At 38.6% G+C, this 18,439-nt stretch overlaps 2 protein-coding genes across 2 annotated transcripts in view; both read left to right on the plus strand.

Moving 5' to 3' along the window:
* Positions 1 to 5,278, plus strand: part of PIGH (phosphatidylinositol glycan anchor biosynthesis class H) — a 91,300-nt gene extending 86,022 nt beyond the window's left edge. Inside the window, exon 7 of the transcript XR_011971781.1 lies at positions 4,792 to 5,278. The gene's annotated coding sequence lies outside the window, so the exon portion shown is untranslated. The remainder of the gene's footprint in view (positions 1 to 4,791) is intronic.
* TMEM229B (transmembrane protein 229B) overlaps positions 1 to 18,439 on the plus strand; it is a 112,794-nt gene that overhangs the window by 4,855 nt on the left and 89,500 nt on the right. The gene's annotated exons all lie outside the window — the stretch shown is intronic.

An 18,439-nucleotide genomic window follows, 5' to 3' on the forward strand; every position in this document is an offset into this window, starting at 1 on the left:
GAGGAACCTGTGCTGTTCCAGTTTTGAAAGAATGATCAAATAACTGTGCCATCATTACTAGATGACATGTATTGATCTAATCCCCTAAAACTCTGTTCACCATCCCTGCAGCTTTCTTGACCAAAGTGACTCTCTAGTCACCACTCTATATGCCTTGTAAACTCCTTGAAGGCAGGTACTGACTTTACACATAGCATAGGAAGCAGTTAATAAATTCTTTTTTATTCATTCATTTGCTATTCATTCATTAATCCAAGGTAGCCAAAGAAAAGCTTTGCGTTTTACTGAAACTGTGCTCTTCACAATTCCAAAACCTGGTGGTTAATTTTTTTTTGGTGATTTCTTTGGTGTAAGAAACTCCTGGATACAGATCAGCCTCTGCCCAGCAACTTGAAGTCTTTGGGGGGCCCTGAGAGGTTATGCCCAGGGGCACATAACCAGCAGGTGACAAAGGCAAGTCTTGAATGCAGTTCCTTCTGACTCTGAGGTTGGTTCTGTTTCTGTAAGCCTCCATAATGCCATACTGCCTTAATACATTTGGTAATTCAATGGGTCTATGATCTCACTGAGAAATAGAATCCTTCATCTGGTGCAAATTGTAGCCCATCTATGCCCTCTCATCATGTGGGGTTTCTGTTTTCCCATAAATCCTTCATAGAGGATCTACTAGATGAAATTATCCAGACACCTTCTTCTAGGTCCACTGCATTTCTTGGAAAAGAGGGCTGTGATCCAGCATCCATTTAGTTCCTCACCTTTAGTACCTAACCAACCTGGGTAAAATAATACTGCCTCCCTGTATTCACATAAGCCATCCTTTGTGCCTAGAATGCACACCTTTCTAGACTTCTTTCTAGGCTCAAAGGAACTTCTTGTTGTGTCTGACACTTGGTGGCCCCATTTGGAGTTTTTTTGGCAAAGATACCAGAGTGGTTTGCCATTTCTTTCTCCAGCTCATTTTACAGATGAGGAAACAGAGGTAAATAGGGTTGAGTGATTTGCCCAGGGTCATACAGCTAGTAAGTGTCTGAGGCTGGATTTGAATTCAAGTCTTCCTGATGCCAGACCTAGGGCTCTAAGCACTGTTCTACTTAGCTGCCCATTTCAGTTCTTAGCATTTACCAAATTGCTCTGAATGCTTATTGTGTTGAATTGAACTTAATTGAATCAAATGTATTCCTTATGAACTGCTTCATGATGTTTGCAAGGTTGTAAGTGGAAAAGGTACAGGAAAGTCAGTGATATAACCTTGAAGTTTATACTGCAAGGACTTCAACACACAGGCTTTACTCTTAAACATGAGTGCACCTGGCTTTGGCAAGAATGGAGTTCAAATCTTACTTCAGACACTTGCTAACTGTGTGACCCTAAGCAAGGCACTTAGCTGTTCTTACCTCAGTTTCCTCATCTGTGAAATAGGGATACTACTAGCACTTGTCTTGCAGGGTTGTTGTTGTATGGAGCAAATGAAATAACACAGGGAAAGCATTTGCAAATCTTAAAGAGCTTTGTAAATAGTCGCTGTTGTAGTTGTTGATATTCAGTGGAAAAGTATCCAGAGCTTCCAGGAACAGACTGTGGTACTGTTCCTGGGTGGGCATCCTATCTGGTGATTTGACTGAGCAGAGGCTGAGTTGGCTTATTCACTTGTGCAAGCGTGTGTATTTACAGAATAACTACCACATGCTTAAGAGCTGTGGGCTTCACAAAGAGGAGACCCCTGTTCCTGTTGGAAAGAAGCTAAAGAAAACTTTCTCTTAGGTGGTGATTTAAGAGTTGTAAAATGAGAGCAAATGAGATAAACATATAGAAAGTGCTTTGTAAAACTTAAAGTGCTGTGTTTGTTGAGTTGTTTTTTCAGTTGTGTCTGACTCTTGTGACCCCTTTTGGGGTTTTCTTAGCAATAATACTGCAGTGATTTGCTGTTTTATTCTCCAGCTCATTTTACAGATGAGAAAATGGAGGCAGGGAAGGTTTTAACAGTCAATGACAGATACTATTAATATTATTTTCAAAATGTCATTATTGTTATGGCAGTTAGCTGGTACAGAGAATAGAATGGGGGACTTGGAGTCAGGAAAACCTGAGTTTGAATCCTGCCTTGGACACTTTTTGTTAGCCATTGTTGACCTGAAAACTTTGTTAAGAAAAGGCAACATGGCTAAATGCATACATTTTATGATTTAATTAATTAATTGATCAATTCCCCATAAAGAAAACAGTTACATAATGCATTATGGAGCCAGAAATGTTCTGGCTACCCAGTGCAGAAATCCTCTGGCTTATATACATTTTGCCATGAGGAGGAAACTCTCTTAACTAAGCAAATCATAAATTCAGTAAGACAAGACAATTAACAAAGCAATGTCAGTCAAGTCTTGAGATTCCAAGCTGGGTAAACATATGTCCCAGGTGGTAAGGAAATCCCACCACTAGTAAGTGGCAGGCTTCCTGCCCCAAACAGATAACTGATGCAGGAAAGGGCAAACAATGTTCAATAGAAATTATGACCTAAGATGTCTATATTTTCTTTACCATTATTCAAGATATGTCATAACATAGTATGTGTCTATAGATAATAAGATACAAAGGAAAGACCCATTATTCAAGATATGTCATAGGTTAAAGGTCTCCAAGGAATGCAGAGTCAGCTTTGGCTGGCTTTTGCTGACATAGGAAGAGGCATTCTCTGAGTTTGCTTCAGAGAGAACAAAGAGATTATTCCAAAATTTTATATTAAACATTATCACCATGCAACCCTGTGAAAATCACTTTACCGCTATGTTTCCATATCTGTAAAATGGGAATGATAATAGGACAGGGTTGTTGTGAAGTTCAAATGAGTTAACATGAGTAAAGTACTTTATAAACCTTAAAGCACTTACAAATGTGCTAGCTATTGTGATGACTATTGTTATATTTTTATAATTGTTGCTGTTGTTATTGTTAACGACCCTGTGAGAGAACTAGACTCTTTATCTTCAGGTGAAGGAAATGAAGCTCTGAAAGGTCACGTAAACCAGTTAAGCATTCAGAGCTGGGATTCCAAAGAGGTGATCGGCACCAGAATCTCAGGAGGGACCAGAAGTGAGGAGAGTGACTGGAAATGCAGATTCTGATACAGTTCATTGTGTGGGATTGGGAGCTAAAGTGAGGAGAGACTTGAAACCAAATAGGAATTAATTAAGGAGGGAAAGGAATGGAACATACCAGGAGCTTAGTTACAAAACTTTCTGGATGAAGGGAAAAGCAGAATGGGAAGGGAGGAGGTGGAGGAGGGCCTGGGAGAGGAGGGCCATAGGGAGAAGGGAGTATCTGCTGGTATGCTATACATCATCTTCTCACATACTACAGTACTCTTTCAGATAGCAATAACTCTAGAGAAGAACACAGGGTAGAAATGATGTAATTGTAACATATATCACAACAAATTCATCTGTCTGGCACAGCTGGTGTTGGGTAAAGGATAAGGGGAGGTCGAGCAGAGGAGGAGTATAGTGGGACAAGGAGAAGGGTGCATATGTGTGTGGGGTGAGTGGGAGGGAATGGTTGAAAACAAAGTACTAAGAAGTCATTGAACTGGAGGTCCCTAGTCCATTTCAAGGCATAAGGAGGTAACAATGAGATGGTAAAATGACCTGGAGAGCCACAATTGACAGGTAGGTTACCACTTGAGTAGCACTTTTAGGAGATAATTTCGTGGTAGAGTTATAGGACATGTGAATCTGTACCTGGCCCCAGTGGGATACTGGAGTTAACATTGATCTCAGGTCTTCTGGCCTTGGTGACCAATGTAATGTGAATGTAAGGTTAATGGTGGGTGGGAGGAAGAGTTAAAGATTTTCCTGGCCCATTAAAGGCCTCAGATACCTTTTGTTAATTTGTAATGAGGCACTGAGTCTAGAGGATCATGCCCTCCAGCTCTGAAAAGTGTATATATACTCTGAGGTGAAGTTTCACTTTGGAGCTCAATCTTTGGGAGAGTGTTCCAGTGATTAAACCAGGTGAGACTCTGGCTAATGAGCCCACTGACTTTGAAACCCAGATGTTGGTGCTTCTCTCTCTGGTAACCATGTATGTACCGTCTATGGTCAGACAGTTGGAAGCCCTGTCTGTTGGTCTTTCTGTTTATAATTTGTTTGTATTTTCTCTGAAGTTCAAGGTACTGACTTTTTCCCCCTGAACTGAGTGAATGATATGTGCTTGATTAAAAAGGATTACTGACCTCTCAAAAGTTGCTTTCCTTTTAGAAAAGCAGATTTAAGAACCTGTATAGCAGCCCCTCCTGTGTATGCCAGGGTCCTTGCTTGCCAATATCCAGTCATCTTGGCACTTATTTGGCTCCTCATGTTACTCCCAGTGCTCTAATGCATGTGTGACTGGAGCCAGGTTCCACATCCTGCCTCTGTTCTGATAAGCTAACAGCTTGGTTCTGGGTTCAGGTCCCTGCGACTTCGGCTTGTGACTTCACCCTATTTTTAGTGCTGGCTTGCTTTAGTACATTTACTAAGGCTCTGCAACTGCCCACGTAGCCATTTTGTATACAGAATCTGGGGTTCAAAACACTAAATATTGGAGGGGCTGTGAGAAGAGATACTAATGCAGTATTGGTAGAATTGTAAATTATTCCAACTGTTCTCAAAAACAACTTGGAATTTTAGTATACTGGTAAAAAGTTGTTAACTGTACATACTATGAGCCAGCAACATCACTACTAGGCGAAATGTTAATGACAGAGGAAAAGGTCTCATGTACACCAAAATATTTATAGCTACATTTTTTTTTTTGCAGTAGAGAAAAAGTGAAAACAAAGTTGGTGCCCATCTGTTAATAAATGACTGAACAAATGATGGTATATGGATATCATGGAATGTGATTTGGCTCTAAGGAACTGTATAGAACTTATATGAATGGATGCAAAGCAAATGAAACCAAGAGAACAATGGAAAAAAACATTGAAAGACATCAGAACTCTGATAAATGCAATGAAAAATCTTGACTTCTGGAGGATTTTTGGTAAGATACAACTGCCTTCTCTTGGCAAGAAGATGGTGGGCTTTAAGTACAGAGTAAAGCATAAGTTATCAAGACATTAAAATCAATGTTCAAATATTAAATAAAATAATTTCAGAGGCTACAATAATATATTTCAAAGTTATGTGCTATAACCAAATTGAACTAATACTAGGACTGCAGGTTTGGTTCAATAATAGGAAAATGTTAAACTTAATAGACCATATTTGAATAATGAAAACAATAAAAATGATTATATCAATAAGTGATGAATAGTTTTTAGACAAAATCCAACACCCCTTTATATTAAAAAAATTAAAACATGGAATAGGTGACTTATTTTCCCCCAAAATTTATTATTTTATTTGTTTTCAGTTTTCAACATTCACTTCCATAAGTTTTAAATTTTCTCCCCTTCCCTCCCCCGCAATGGCATGCAGTCTTATATGGGCACTACACATCCATTCCCATTAAACACATTTTCACATTAGTCATGTTGTATGGAAAAATTATAGTGAATGGGAGATACCATGAGAAATATAAAACATAACAAAAGAGAAAATAATCTGCTTCATTCTGCCTTCCAACTCCATAGTTCTTTCTCTGGATGTGGATGGCATTTTGCGTCATGAATCCTTTGAAAATGTTTTAGGTCCTTGTGTTGCTGAGAAGGGCTAAGTCCATCAAAATCATTCCTCACACACAGTGGCTGTTACTATGTACAAAGTTCTGGTTCTGCTTGCTTCACTCAGCATCAGTTCATATAAGTCTTTCCAGGTTTTTCTGAAATCCACCTGTTCGTCATTTCTTATACCACAATAGTATTCCGTTACATTCATAAACCACAACTTGTTCAGTCATCCTCAATTGATGGATATCCTCTCAATTTCCAGAATGACCTGTTTTTTGATGTAGTAAATAATACCCATTTTAAACCAAGAGCCAACATTATCTGTAATGGAGAACACTAGAGTGTTTTCCCAAAAAGATCAAGGATGAAGCAAGGATGCTCATTGTCACTACTGTTATTTGACATATTTCTAGAAATGCTAGATATAGTAATTAGACAAGAAAAAGTAAAGGAATAAGCATGGATAAAGAAGAAACAAAATTGCTTTCTGCAGATGACATAAAGGACTTAGTTAGTTGCTTGTAATTGGGTCCTTCCAAATGTAGTAAAAATTACAACCTCATATATGTATATATTTATATGTGTGTACATATATATACACACACACACACACACACACACACACATATATCACCATATAAATTATACTTCCAAAGAAAATTCAAAGACTCTAAGCTATAAGACCTCTCTACTTGATAAAAGTTGCTGCAGAATAGGGATGACAGTATGGCAGAAATTAGTTTTAGATCAACATATCACATTGTATATCAAGGTAAGTTTCAAATGGACAGCATAGAAGTAAAGCATCATATTATAAACCAATCAGAAGAGTAGGAAAGAAAATACTTTTACAACTATGCATAGGGAAAGGATTAATAGCCAAATAAGGGAAGGAGAGGATTATCATAGGTGATTAAAATGGACATTTTTGATTACATAAAACTGAAAAGTTTTTATGGAAAAAAATCATTGCTGTTAATATTACAAGAGAAACGGTCAACTGGGGGGAAACACCTCTGCAACAAATTTCACTGATAATGGTCTGGTATCCAAGATATATAGGAAATTGATACAACTATGTAAGAATAAGAGGCTCTTCTGAAAAGAAGAAAGGCTATCAATAACCTCATAAGAACACTCCTAAGTGTTCCAAATCACTTATAAAAAGAGAAAAGCAAACAACTCTGAAATTCTACTTCCTATCTATCAGTTTCTAAGACCAAAAAAAAAAAAAAAAAAGGAAAATGATGGTTGTTGGGGCTGAAAGTTGGGGAAAGAGGGTCTTCTGTTCTGTAAATTGGCCTTCTTTTGCATTTCTGCTTTCACATCTTTTCATGTGTTGGAAAAAATTCCACTAATTCTTTCTAGTTCAGCTAATTAATACCTGGCTGGAGCTGAGTACACACTTTCCTTATTGCTGCTGCTCAGTTGTAGAAGTCCTTTCTCCTTCCTTTTAGTCTATCTCATGAAGAAGGGAAGAGAATGGAATAAGCATTTATATAGTGCCTACTTCTGCCAGGCACCATGCAAATCGTTTTTCATTTGATCCTCCCAACAACTCCATAAGGTAGATGCTCTTATTATCCCCATTTTACAGTTGTAGAAACTGAGGCAAACAGATTAAATTATTTCCCCAAGGGATCACACAGCTAGTAAGTATCTGAGGTCAAATTTGCATTCAGGTCTTTTTGACTCCAGGTCGATTGCTCTATCCATTGTACTACCTAGCTCCCCAGAAGACTGTGGTGTGTGTCTTCATGTATGTATATGTATATACATATATATAATATCATATTTACATGTAATGAATTATATATTAACTATTTAATATATTTATGTTAACATTTTATTTACAAAAATGTTATTATGTATTATATCTATTTTAAGGTATGGTTTATTCATATCGATCATCGATTCAAAGTAATTTTTAAAATTTATTGATTGTTCCTTGAAAGAATGAAAGAAGTTCCTCTGAACACTGCCTTTTTATCAGCTACAACCCTGAGAAGAGTTTGTGTGTCACCTCCCAGTGGTCCAATGTGGGAACTACATAGATCAAATCATGAATGATGTTTGTTTAATCTGCAAAGGTTTTCTGTAAACACCCTTGGCTATTAGTCTAAGTGATCTAAAAGACAGTAGCTCCTATGATTTTTTAACCTGGACATGTTACTGTCCCTTTCTGCTAATTGCAATCTACTGAACACTGTTGCCAACAGCTCTTTTCTAATGAGTTTCAAGATATTTTAATGGAAATAAAAAGTCTTTTCCTCATGCTATCTAGAAACATTCCACCCTTAATAGAGCACGGTAGTTGAAATCTATAATACCACTGAACATTATCCAGAATGAACTCCACTTTTATTTAGCTGGTTCTGATTTGAACTCCTTTTGGTCCAAAACATCTATATTGAGCATTCCCAGGAGAATGCTGAATAAATCTAGACTCTACGCTTCAGTGAGTCTTGGGAATTTGGCATCAGTTAAGAAAATTGAATTGTAATAAAACTTAACATGCAGTATAGCCTTCACTGTCCAAACCGTCTCAACACTGGGGTCATTGCCATAGCCTTCTGCTGGGAAAGAGAGTACACAGCGCCCCTGGGATGACAGCTGCCCCAGCTCTCCACTGCCATCACCACCACATTTGGTATACTAATACTGTTTCCTTAGGAAGCAGCAGCTTTCATTTATGTCTTAAATGGCATCCAGCTGGTGGAAATGTCCCAATCACTGGGAACCAAAGACAGAATTCACACTTCTACATGGAACCCAACAAAGAGACTACATTATGCCTGAAGGGAATTCATGAGCACCCTAAAAAATGGGAGAAAAGGACTTCTAGTAAACAAAGACTATGAGTTACCCCCTTAGTCACAGGTGCTAAATTTAGACCCACTGTCCCTTGGAATAATATATACAAGGGTACATAGATTTTAAGGGTGGGATGTTTTGTATTACTGTACCACCTTAGTAAATATTCTTTCTAAACACTTCTTAAAGGTTGACTATCTCAACGGATAATCTTGGGATCATTACTGATGAGGACTTGAGCCAATGGGATTAAAAGAAGTAAACCCTGATCCTAGAGGAGAGCTCCTAGAGCCCTGAGGTAAAGATGTAGCCAGCCTAGTTCTGGCAACTGGTCAGTTAGAATGGGAGCTGGGATGAAGATACTTCAGATTTACATATGCTATCTAAATCACAGCATTGTTGGTGTTAGAACCACTGAGCCAAAGACTTTTATTAACAACACACACATAGGAACCAGTCAATTAGTCTGAGGAATCCAGGAGAGCATGATGCTGACCCTAGTCAGTAGTGAAGGAGGATCTTTCTGTCATTACCACAAAAAAAAAAAATAGGGAAAAAAAATTTACATTATACAAGGTGAAAAAGAGAAGAGCGAGAGCAAGAGCAAATGAGAGAGGATGTGAGAAAAGAGAGAGAGAGTGAGCATATGAAGGAGAGAGGGCTGAGGGCAGGGAATATGAAAGATCAAACAGTCAAGAAACATTTATTAAGTGCCTACTGTGTGCCAGTGGTAGGTGCTGGGGATAAAAAAAGATGAAACATATCTTTACCTTAAGAAATTTATCTTCTGTCATGAGACATAACATGTATACATATTGTTGTTCAGTCATGTCCAATTATTTGGAGTTTTCTTGGCAAAGATTACTGAAGTGGTTTACCATTTCCTTCCTCAGCTCATTTTGGAGATGAGGAAACTGAGGCAAATGGGGTTGACTTGTCCAGTGTCACACAGCTAGTAAGTTGGGGGACCTGCAATCACAGGTTCTTAGATCTGCATTCATAAAAGGAAAGGAGACTTTTAAGGGGTTAACAATCATTTTAATCAATCCTTTAACCAAGCATGTATATCATTCAGTTAGTTCAGGGGAGTCAGCACCCTAAACTTCAAAGAAAATGCAGAGAAATTAAGTCAACAGACATGAATTCAATGGACAGTTCCAACTGTTTAACCATAGTTACCAGAGAGGGAAGCACAACATCTGGGTTCTCAAAGCCAAGAGGGTTCCTTTAGTGGCTTCCCAGAATCTTCACCTAGCCAAATGAACACTTCCAGTCTGTAAGCCCTAAAGTAATCAATGATCAACAAACATGACTTCCTCTGTCTGAATTCAACAGACAGTTGGACCCCAACTGTCTGACCATAGTTACCAGAGAGGGAAGCACTGACATCTGGGGTTTCAAAGCTGGGGGCTCCTTTAGAGCTTCCCAGAGTCCTCATCTGGCCAAACAAACACTTCCAGTCAGAACAGACATGTCTTCCTCTACCTGACCATAATTCAACAAACAGGTACAGCTGTCTGACCATAGTTACCAGAGAGCGAAGCACTGACATCAGGACTTTCAAAGCCAGGAGTCTCCTTAAAGCAGCTTGGTAGAGTCCTCATCTGACACTCAAACCTTCCTGCAAAAACTAAGGCCCAAAGTAAAACCTCAACTTCAGAGTATTTGTACACTTTTTAGAGCCAGAGGGCATAATCCTCTGACCCACTGCCTCAATAGAAAAAACAAAAGGTACTTGGGACCCTCCTATAGAACAAGTGCCCTAATCAAGCTTCCTATAATGGGCAGGCCCATCAATCTTTAATCAAATTATTCAGTCAGAAAGATCTTCTTTAATCAAATTATTCAAGAAGAGGCACTTTTAGTAAAACAAAACAGCAAAAGATCCTAATTTTATTTCCGTCATGTAAGTGTCTGGGGCCAGATTTGAGTTCAGAAAGATGCACCTTCCTGACTCTAGGCCCAGCACTCTATCCGCTGCACTGTCATATATCCATATAAGTATATACAGAATAATTATTAACTTAGTTTGTAGAAGGGTCATTAATAGTGGGGTGGGGCTGGGAGAATCCAGAAAGTCCTCATGAAGAAAGTAATACTTGAGCTGAGCCTTGAAGAAAATTAGGATTCCAGGAGTCAAAGGTGAGAAGGAAATGTATACCACGTATACATAGAAGTCCATACAAAATAAATATAAACTTATTTTGTAGAAGAGGCACTGGTAGCTGAGTGGAAGACCCTCTATCCCCCTGGAACAAGGGTAATGGACAAGAAGACCTTTGGAAAGTCCTAGCAATCCTGAGATTTCATAGCTTTTGTATTTTGCATTTATAGACTTTCAGAGAAATAATTTCACTTAAAAAAAGAAAGAAAAAGTTTTATTTAGAGAAAGAGCACTGAGTTAAGAATCATGAACTCTTAGATCTATTCTCACTTCTACTGCTAAACTGTATGACCTTAGTCAAGTCACTTCATTTCTCTGGGCCTCAGTGTCCTTAGCTGTAAAAAGAGGGAGTTGGACCAAATGGCCTCTGACGTCCCTTCAACAACTAATGTCATGATCCCAAGATCCTATGACTAGCCAAACTCTCCGTGTTCCCTTCCAGTTCAAACATTCTGTGATTCCACTAGTTTATTGTGAGGGTCAAGTATCTCCATTTATCAATCTGACCTACTTTGACTTATTCATAAGGATGCTAAAGGCAAGATTGCAAGAGAGAGGGGTGGGGAGGGAGGAAGAGAAGGAGGGAGAGAGAGAGAAAGACAGACAGAGAGAGACAGAGACAAAGAGAAAAACAGAGACAGAAAGAAACAGAAGGAGAGACAGAGTCAGAGAGACAGGGAGGGACAGAGACAGACAGAAATAGACTTACGAAAGGAGATAACTGTTCTACAGTTGTGCCCAGGTTTCCAGTTTTTTGAGAACGTGTGTGTGATTTTTTTCTTTGTTTTGGATAAGGCTTAGAAGCAGATATTTTGATTCCACCTGGTTGTCTTGTTACGTTCAGGCACTGACCCAGGAATCCTGGAATGGGCAGAGATTGCCTCTTGGCACCATCTAGTGGTCGAAATAACTTGTATTTTTACTCCACAGCCCAATCAAGAGTTGTGGCCCAGTGGAAGTCTGGGTCAAGGAGCAGAGGATTCTTTCTCTCAGCTCTGTACTTAACTCACCAAGTTCCTTGTCTGTACTTTTCTTTCTCATTGCTTCCCATGTAATTTTTAAAAATTATTTTAAAATTTTTAAGATATATTTTATTATGGACTTAACTGTCATCAACATGAATACTTCTGTATATACGGGAGAGAAAAAGAGGGTTGCATATGAAACCATGAATGTTGCATATATGGCTTTACGTATACCTATTTTAGCATAGGGCAGCTAGATGGTGCAATGGATAGAGCACCAGTGCAGGAGTCAGGAGATGGTGCAATGGATAGAGCACCAGTGCAGGAGTCAGGAGGACCTGAGTTCAAATCTCACCTCAGACACTTGACACTCACCAGCTGTGGGACTTTGGGCAAGTCACTTCACCCTACTGCCTCATCCTGGGTCATCTCCAGTCATCCTGATGAATATCTGGTCACTGGATTCAGATGGCTCTGGAGGAGCAGTGAGGCTGGTGACCTGCACAGCCCAAAATTACTCTTTTTATTTGTGTTATCTTCACGACTTCTGCTTTCTTCTGCGCATGTTTCACTGGCGTTCTTTTCTTTTTCTTCTTTTTCTCTTTTTTTGTATCATTACCACTCTCCCTCACCTCCCCATTAAAAGCCCTCCCTTGTAACAAATAAGTGTAGATAAACAAACAGATTTGTATTGTATTCAATATGTCAGGAATGTGTGTTCTTCTTTACCAATGGTCCAATTTCTCTCTTCCAAGAAGTGATGAGAAGCACATCTCATTCTCGGTCTTCTGGAATTGGGATCTGGTCATTGCACTGAGCAGAGTACATAAGCCTTTCCAACTGGTTTTTCTTTCATTATTGTAGTAGTTATTAAATTGTTCTTCTAGATCTGCTCACTTCATTCTGCATCAGTTTGTGTCTTTCCAAGATTCTCCACATCTTTTTTCTTTGTCATTTTTCATGGCACAGTAAAATTCCATTGCATTCCTATAGCATTCTCTATTCATCTATTCCCCATTTTATGGGTACCCACTTTATTTTTTTTTTGGCATAACAAGAAATGCCACTGCACATATTTTTTGAACATATAGGTCCTTTCTCACATTGAACAAAACAAAAAACAGACTCCTTAATAAATAAAGCTGTCCAAAAGTGTAAATAATTTGTTTCAGAGTGCAATGGACTCTTCCTCTTTTGAAGTTTTCAAGGAAAGCTTCATCTCCTGAGAAGTACTTGCTCCTCTACTGACTGCATTGCTACATTGCCTGTCTGGGGTAGCCTGATCTTGGCAGCAGAAGCATGCCAGCTGAGGAAAGGAGATCATCCTTATGTGGAGTCAGTGGCCCACAAGACAGTCACTATGGGAAATCAACCTCATTGCAGGAAATAAAAGTCCAGTTGATAAATAAACTCATATACATTATTTTGGATCAGAAGTTTGCCTAGATCTTTTCTCTAGTTCTAATTCACTAGTTCTGAGGACAGGACAACTGGCAGCTCCTCCCAGACCCTCTGTTTGAGGAGGGCATTCAGGTAATTAACCTCATCCATTCAAGGAATTCATTTTATCATTTCCCACCTAGAAGATCTCCAGGATTTTATGTTCTCCAGAAATTCAACATTCTGCAAGAGGAAATCAACTCTGTAACTCCCACCTCCTCATACAATTAACCACCTAGCTACAGGATTTCATCATGCCCCAGAGAGAAATACAGTAGAACCTTGGTTTACAAATTTAATTCACTCGGAGATTCTGTTCTTCATGCAGTTTGTTCATATTGGGAAGGGAATTTTCCCACAGAAAATAGTGAAAGTCAGATAATCAGTATCACATCCCCAAAAATATTCATATAAAAATAATTATTTATAATTTTAAGTAAGTTTTTTTGTCCCTAATGCACCTGAAATAAATAGCAATGATTAGTACACAATATAAAGCGAAAATAAAATAAATTAACCTACACTTTACCTTTGAGAAGAGTTGTGGATGGCATGAAGGAGATGAGAGGGAGGGGGAGGAGGAAGGATTGGAAGGAGAATCTCCTTTTGTGAGAACTGGGGATTTTGACATCAGGAGTGTTCTCTCTTGCGCTACTTTCACTAACTGTAAGTAACACTACTGCCTTCACTTATTTTATGTTTTTTAGAATCACTTTCATGTTTTGACTCACTGATTTTTCTTGTTCACTTCTGACTAGGAATCTATCTGACAACACTTGTTTTTGATGGTTTTTTTCAGAATGTTACGGAAATGTGACATTATATTATCATTAAAAAATATTCGTGATTCTTATTGATGCAGTCTTATTTGGATGATGTTTTTCCACAAAATTTTGCACTTTTCCCCACATCTGATAAACCTCCCTAATCTCTCTTGACATAAAGGATTCTTCCTACCTCAACCTCCTCCTCAGATGTGATATCCTCTGCAACCTCTCACTATTGTTCCTCATGCAGATCTATCAGTTTGTCATCAACTCCTGACTATTTTTTTCCACCAGCTCTTGAATGCCTTCAGCATCCACCTCCAGTCCCAGTGTCTTGCCCAAAGACATGATTTCATCAACGACTGGCTCTGTTTTGGGAATGAACCTCTCAAAGTCACATTCAAGAATGCAGTTGGGTCACAGTTTTTGCCAAGCAGAATTGAGCATTCTCTTGGTGACTCCATCCCAGGCTTTGTCAATGATCTTGAGGTAGCCAACGATGCTGAAATGGAGGCTAAAGTTAGTGCCTTCAGTGACCTCAAAGCACCTCTGAAATAAAGCTTTTGTATAAAACTTCTTAAAATTCGAGATGACCTGTTGATCCATGGGCTAGAGTAGTGGAGTGGTATTGGGAGGAAGAAACTTGACCTTAATGAATTTAAATTCCTCCAAAAGTCATCTTCAAGGCAGGAGGATGAGCAGGAGCATTGTCCATAACCAGCAATATTTTGAGTGGCAGACTATTTTCTTGAAGATATTTCTTCACTATAGGACCAAAGATTGTATGGATCCATTCCACAAATAAGATGTGAATGACCCATACCTTGCTATTGAACCTTCACATAAACTGGCTCTTCTGCACCTTACTCTTCTTGAATGCTTGGTGATTCTCAGAATGATATATGAGAAAGGGGTATGATTTTTAAATCCTTGCTTACATTAACACAGGACAAGAGGGTTAGATGGTCTTTCATGGGCTTGTGCCCAGGCATTACAGTCTCTTGTGCTATAATGTACATTCTCTGAGGCATATTTCTCCAAAAAAGACCCGTCTTATCTTGCTGTGGCAACTAATTCTCAGAGATCACAAGCTTTTCAAATTCACGTAGGAAGGCCTCCGCTGCCTTAGCATCTGAGCTTGCTACTTCGCCATGCCATACAACACTATGGATGACACTTCTCTTTTTGAAATTATCAAACCAACCTTGGCTAACCTTGATACTTTCTTTGTCTGACCGACTTGTGCCCAGCATCTTTGAAACAAGATTGGCATGCAATGCCCTTGCCTTCTTACAGATAATGTTCTCGGTTATGGCATCACCTGCTAACTGCTTCTCATTGATTCACACCAGAAGCAACTTTTCAACATCTAGAACATGTGGACATTGCTTTGATTTTCTTGTGACCCCTTTTGCTGCATCTACTGCCTTTATTTTGTCCTTCTTCAAAATGGCACAGATTTTAAATGCAGATTTGTTATAAAACCTTGAATGGTTGGTCACATACACACTATGCTCATGTTTCTTGGTGATTTTTTTTCATTTCCAATGTAATGGTCTCCTTTTTATTTGCACCTTCCTTTTCAGTCTTCTTCACTGGGGCCATTGTTACAAATATTATTGTAGATCACAGTCAGTATTGTACACTTTTATGCAAAGTACTACCGTATGTATGCAAATACATGTGAACACACTTATAATGATACTGTTAAGAGCGAATGATGCCGCCTTCGCAAAGGGTCAACACTGAAGGATCCCGATCAGGCAGTATTACTGACCTGAGGTTCCTTTGTTTGACATATGAAAGCAAAAAAGCCCCCCAAAACCATTGTCTAGTTGAGCATCATCCTTTCATGAGTTGTTCAAGTCCAAACATGATGTTTGTGCTGCGAGTTTTTATTTGTCCTACAACACAAAGTTTGTGAAAAATTTTTCCTTGTCCAGTGAAACATACGTAAACCAGGTTACTTGTAAATTGAGGTTCTACTGTACTCTTCCCTGACTTCTTTTTTTAAGTGGTGGTGTCTTTCCCCATTGAATCGTGAGATCCTTGAGGGCAGGGACTGTTTTAAACTTTTCTTTGTATTACCAGTGTTTGGCATAGAACTTGCCTCATAGTAGATGTTTAATAAATGTTTGTTGATTGATTCTGAAACTAGAAAGGCTGATACAAGCACATGCAGAGAGGGAGAGACAGGAAAGCGAAAGGTTTAAAATGATATTCTCAATCTGCTAGAAAAGCTTTGTGCCTTCACCATAACTCATGTGATTTGACTTTTAATTATCTATGAGGCATGGAGAAAAGGACTTTTTTTGTGGGGGGGGGGGGAACAGAGGGCTGGGCCTAGAGTCAGGAAGACCTGAGTTCAAATTCAGCTTCAGATACTTACTAGCTGTGTGACCCTAGGCAAATCACTTTACCACTATCTGCTTCAGTTTCTTCAACAGTAAAATGGGAGTCATAATAGCATCTATTTCACAGGTTTGTTTGAGGATCAAATCAAATATTTGTAAAGCTCTTAGCATGATGTAATTGGCACTTAGTAAATATTTACTTCTTTTTTCTCATGAAAAGTATCCGCATAGCATTTTTTTAAAGGAACCCATGGAAAGAGGTGGAGGGATGGTGTCAGAGAAGGAGTCAACATTTTTCACCCAGCTCTCCCAACACAGCTCTTCCACAACCATCTAGAAAACCCCAGGCTGAATTCTGATCAGGAAAGTCAAGAAAAAATCACAAGTCAATTTTTGGAATATAGATAGGGCTGCAGACACTGGGTGAGGAGCTCAGTGCAGGAACAGCAGCAGAGATAGCTAAAGAGGCAGCATTCTAGTGCTGAGGGACAGTAAGGGACCAAGACTGAGCTCCAGGACAGAAAAATCAGAATATAAAGAGACCCCAAGGGACCCCCTGAACCAGGGCTGGGAGAAGAAATGGATGGCATCTGGCAGCTCTGTCACCCATTGCCTAGTACCAGGTCACAGTTTCAGAGCAGAGAGGAGTGCTTGTGAACAAAAGAGTTTCTAGCTGTGTATGGAGCAAGGAATGAGTTTCAAAAACTTAGCTGTGTGACTTTGAGACCAAGAATGGGGCAGAGGAGGGGGAAACTCATTTCTAACCTTTAGCCCCTTACGTAAGCCGAATTAGAAGAACCAGGCAGTAGATTAAGGTCAAAGGGGAGTCAGCAGTTCAGTTACTTTGAACCTACAGAATTTCCACAGTGCCTGAGTCTAGCAACAATCTACAGTATCTCAAGGACTCACAATCCAACAGACCCAAACCTGGGTCAGGAACTTGCAGAGCTCTGACTAGGAGGGCAGTGAACAAGCTTCTTCTTCCTGTATCATGCCACCTCAGAAGCACCCAAAACTTTCCGGCTCTCAGACTGAAGTGTGAAAACAGCAGGAGGACTTACAAAGGCAAAAAAGCTCAGGTCAGACAACACTTCTCCCTCGGAACTGAACAAATCGCAACACTAACATAAAATCCAATCAAGAAGTAGGCTGAGAGAATGAACAAACAAAAGAACCCAACCATAAAAACTACTGGTTTCAGGAAGCTTAAAGACATAAACATCTGTGTCACAAGTTTCCATGCAACTAAAAAAAAAACCAAAAACAAATGATAACAGAAAAACAACAAATTTAGAATCCTCAATTAAACATCAAAATGGAAATCTTGAAAATCAAAAGAAAAATTAACAAAAGTGGAAGCAAAAAAACCCCCAACCTTTGAACTAGTAACTAAAACCAAGAGCTATTTTTTTAAACAAATAAACAACAAAACCAAAAACAAATTACTAGCATCAAAAATGAAGAAAGGTGAACTCACAACAAATGAAAAGGAAATAAAAGCAATTACTAGGAGCTATTTTACCCATCTCCATGCCAACAAAACTGACAATCTAAACAAAATAGTTGAAAACTTTTTACAAATACAAATCTCCCAGATTAACAGAACAATAGATAAAATACTTAAATAATCCTATCTGAGAAAAAGAAATTGAACAAGCCATAAACGAGCTCCCTAACAAAAGAAACCTAGGACCAGATGGATTTACAAATCCTACCAAACCTTTAAAGAGTAATTAATTCCAATATTATATAAGCAGTTTGAAAAAACAAAGGAGGAGTCCTATACCAAATTTCTTTTCTGACACAAATATGGTCTTGATACCTAAAGAGTCAAAACAGAGAAAGAAAACTAATAAACCAATTTCCCTAATGAATACTGATTCAAAAATTTTAAACAAAACACTAGACAGGAGATTATAGCAATATGTCACAAATATCAAATACTATGACCAGGCTGGGTTTATACCAGGAATGTAGGATTGGTTCAATATTAGGAAAATCATAAGCATAATTGATCATATAAATAATAAAAAACACAAAAATTCTATGATTATTTCATTAGGTGAAGAAAAATAAGCTTTTGACTAAATACAACTCCCATTTCTGTTTAAATACTCACACACACACGCGCACACACACACGCACACACACACAAAAGAAAGCATATGAATAAATGGAACTTTCCTTAAAATTATAAGTAAAATCTATCTAAAACTAAGAGCCAGTTATATCTGTAATAGGGATAAGCTGGAAGCCTTTCTAATAAGGTAAGAGGTGAAACAATGATGTGC

This window comes from Notamacropus eugenii, chromosome 1 (genome assembly GCF_028372415.1).
Source record: "Notamacropus eugenii isolate mMacEug1 chromosome 1, mMacEug1.pri_v2, whole genome shotgun sequence".
Classification (NCBI taxonomy): domain Eukaryota; kingdom Metazoa; phylum Chordata; class Mammalia; order Diprotodontia; family Macropodidae; genus Notamacropus; species Notamacropus eugenii.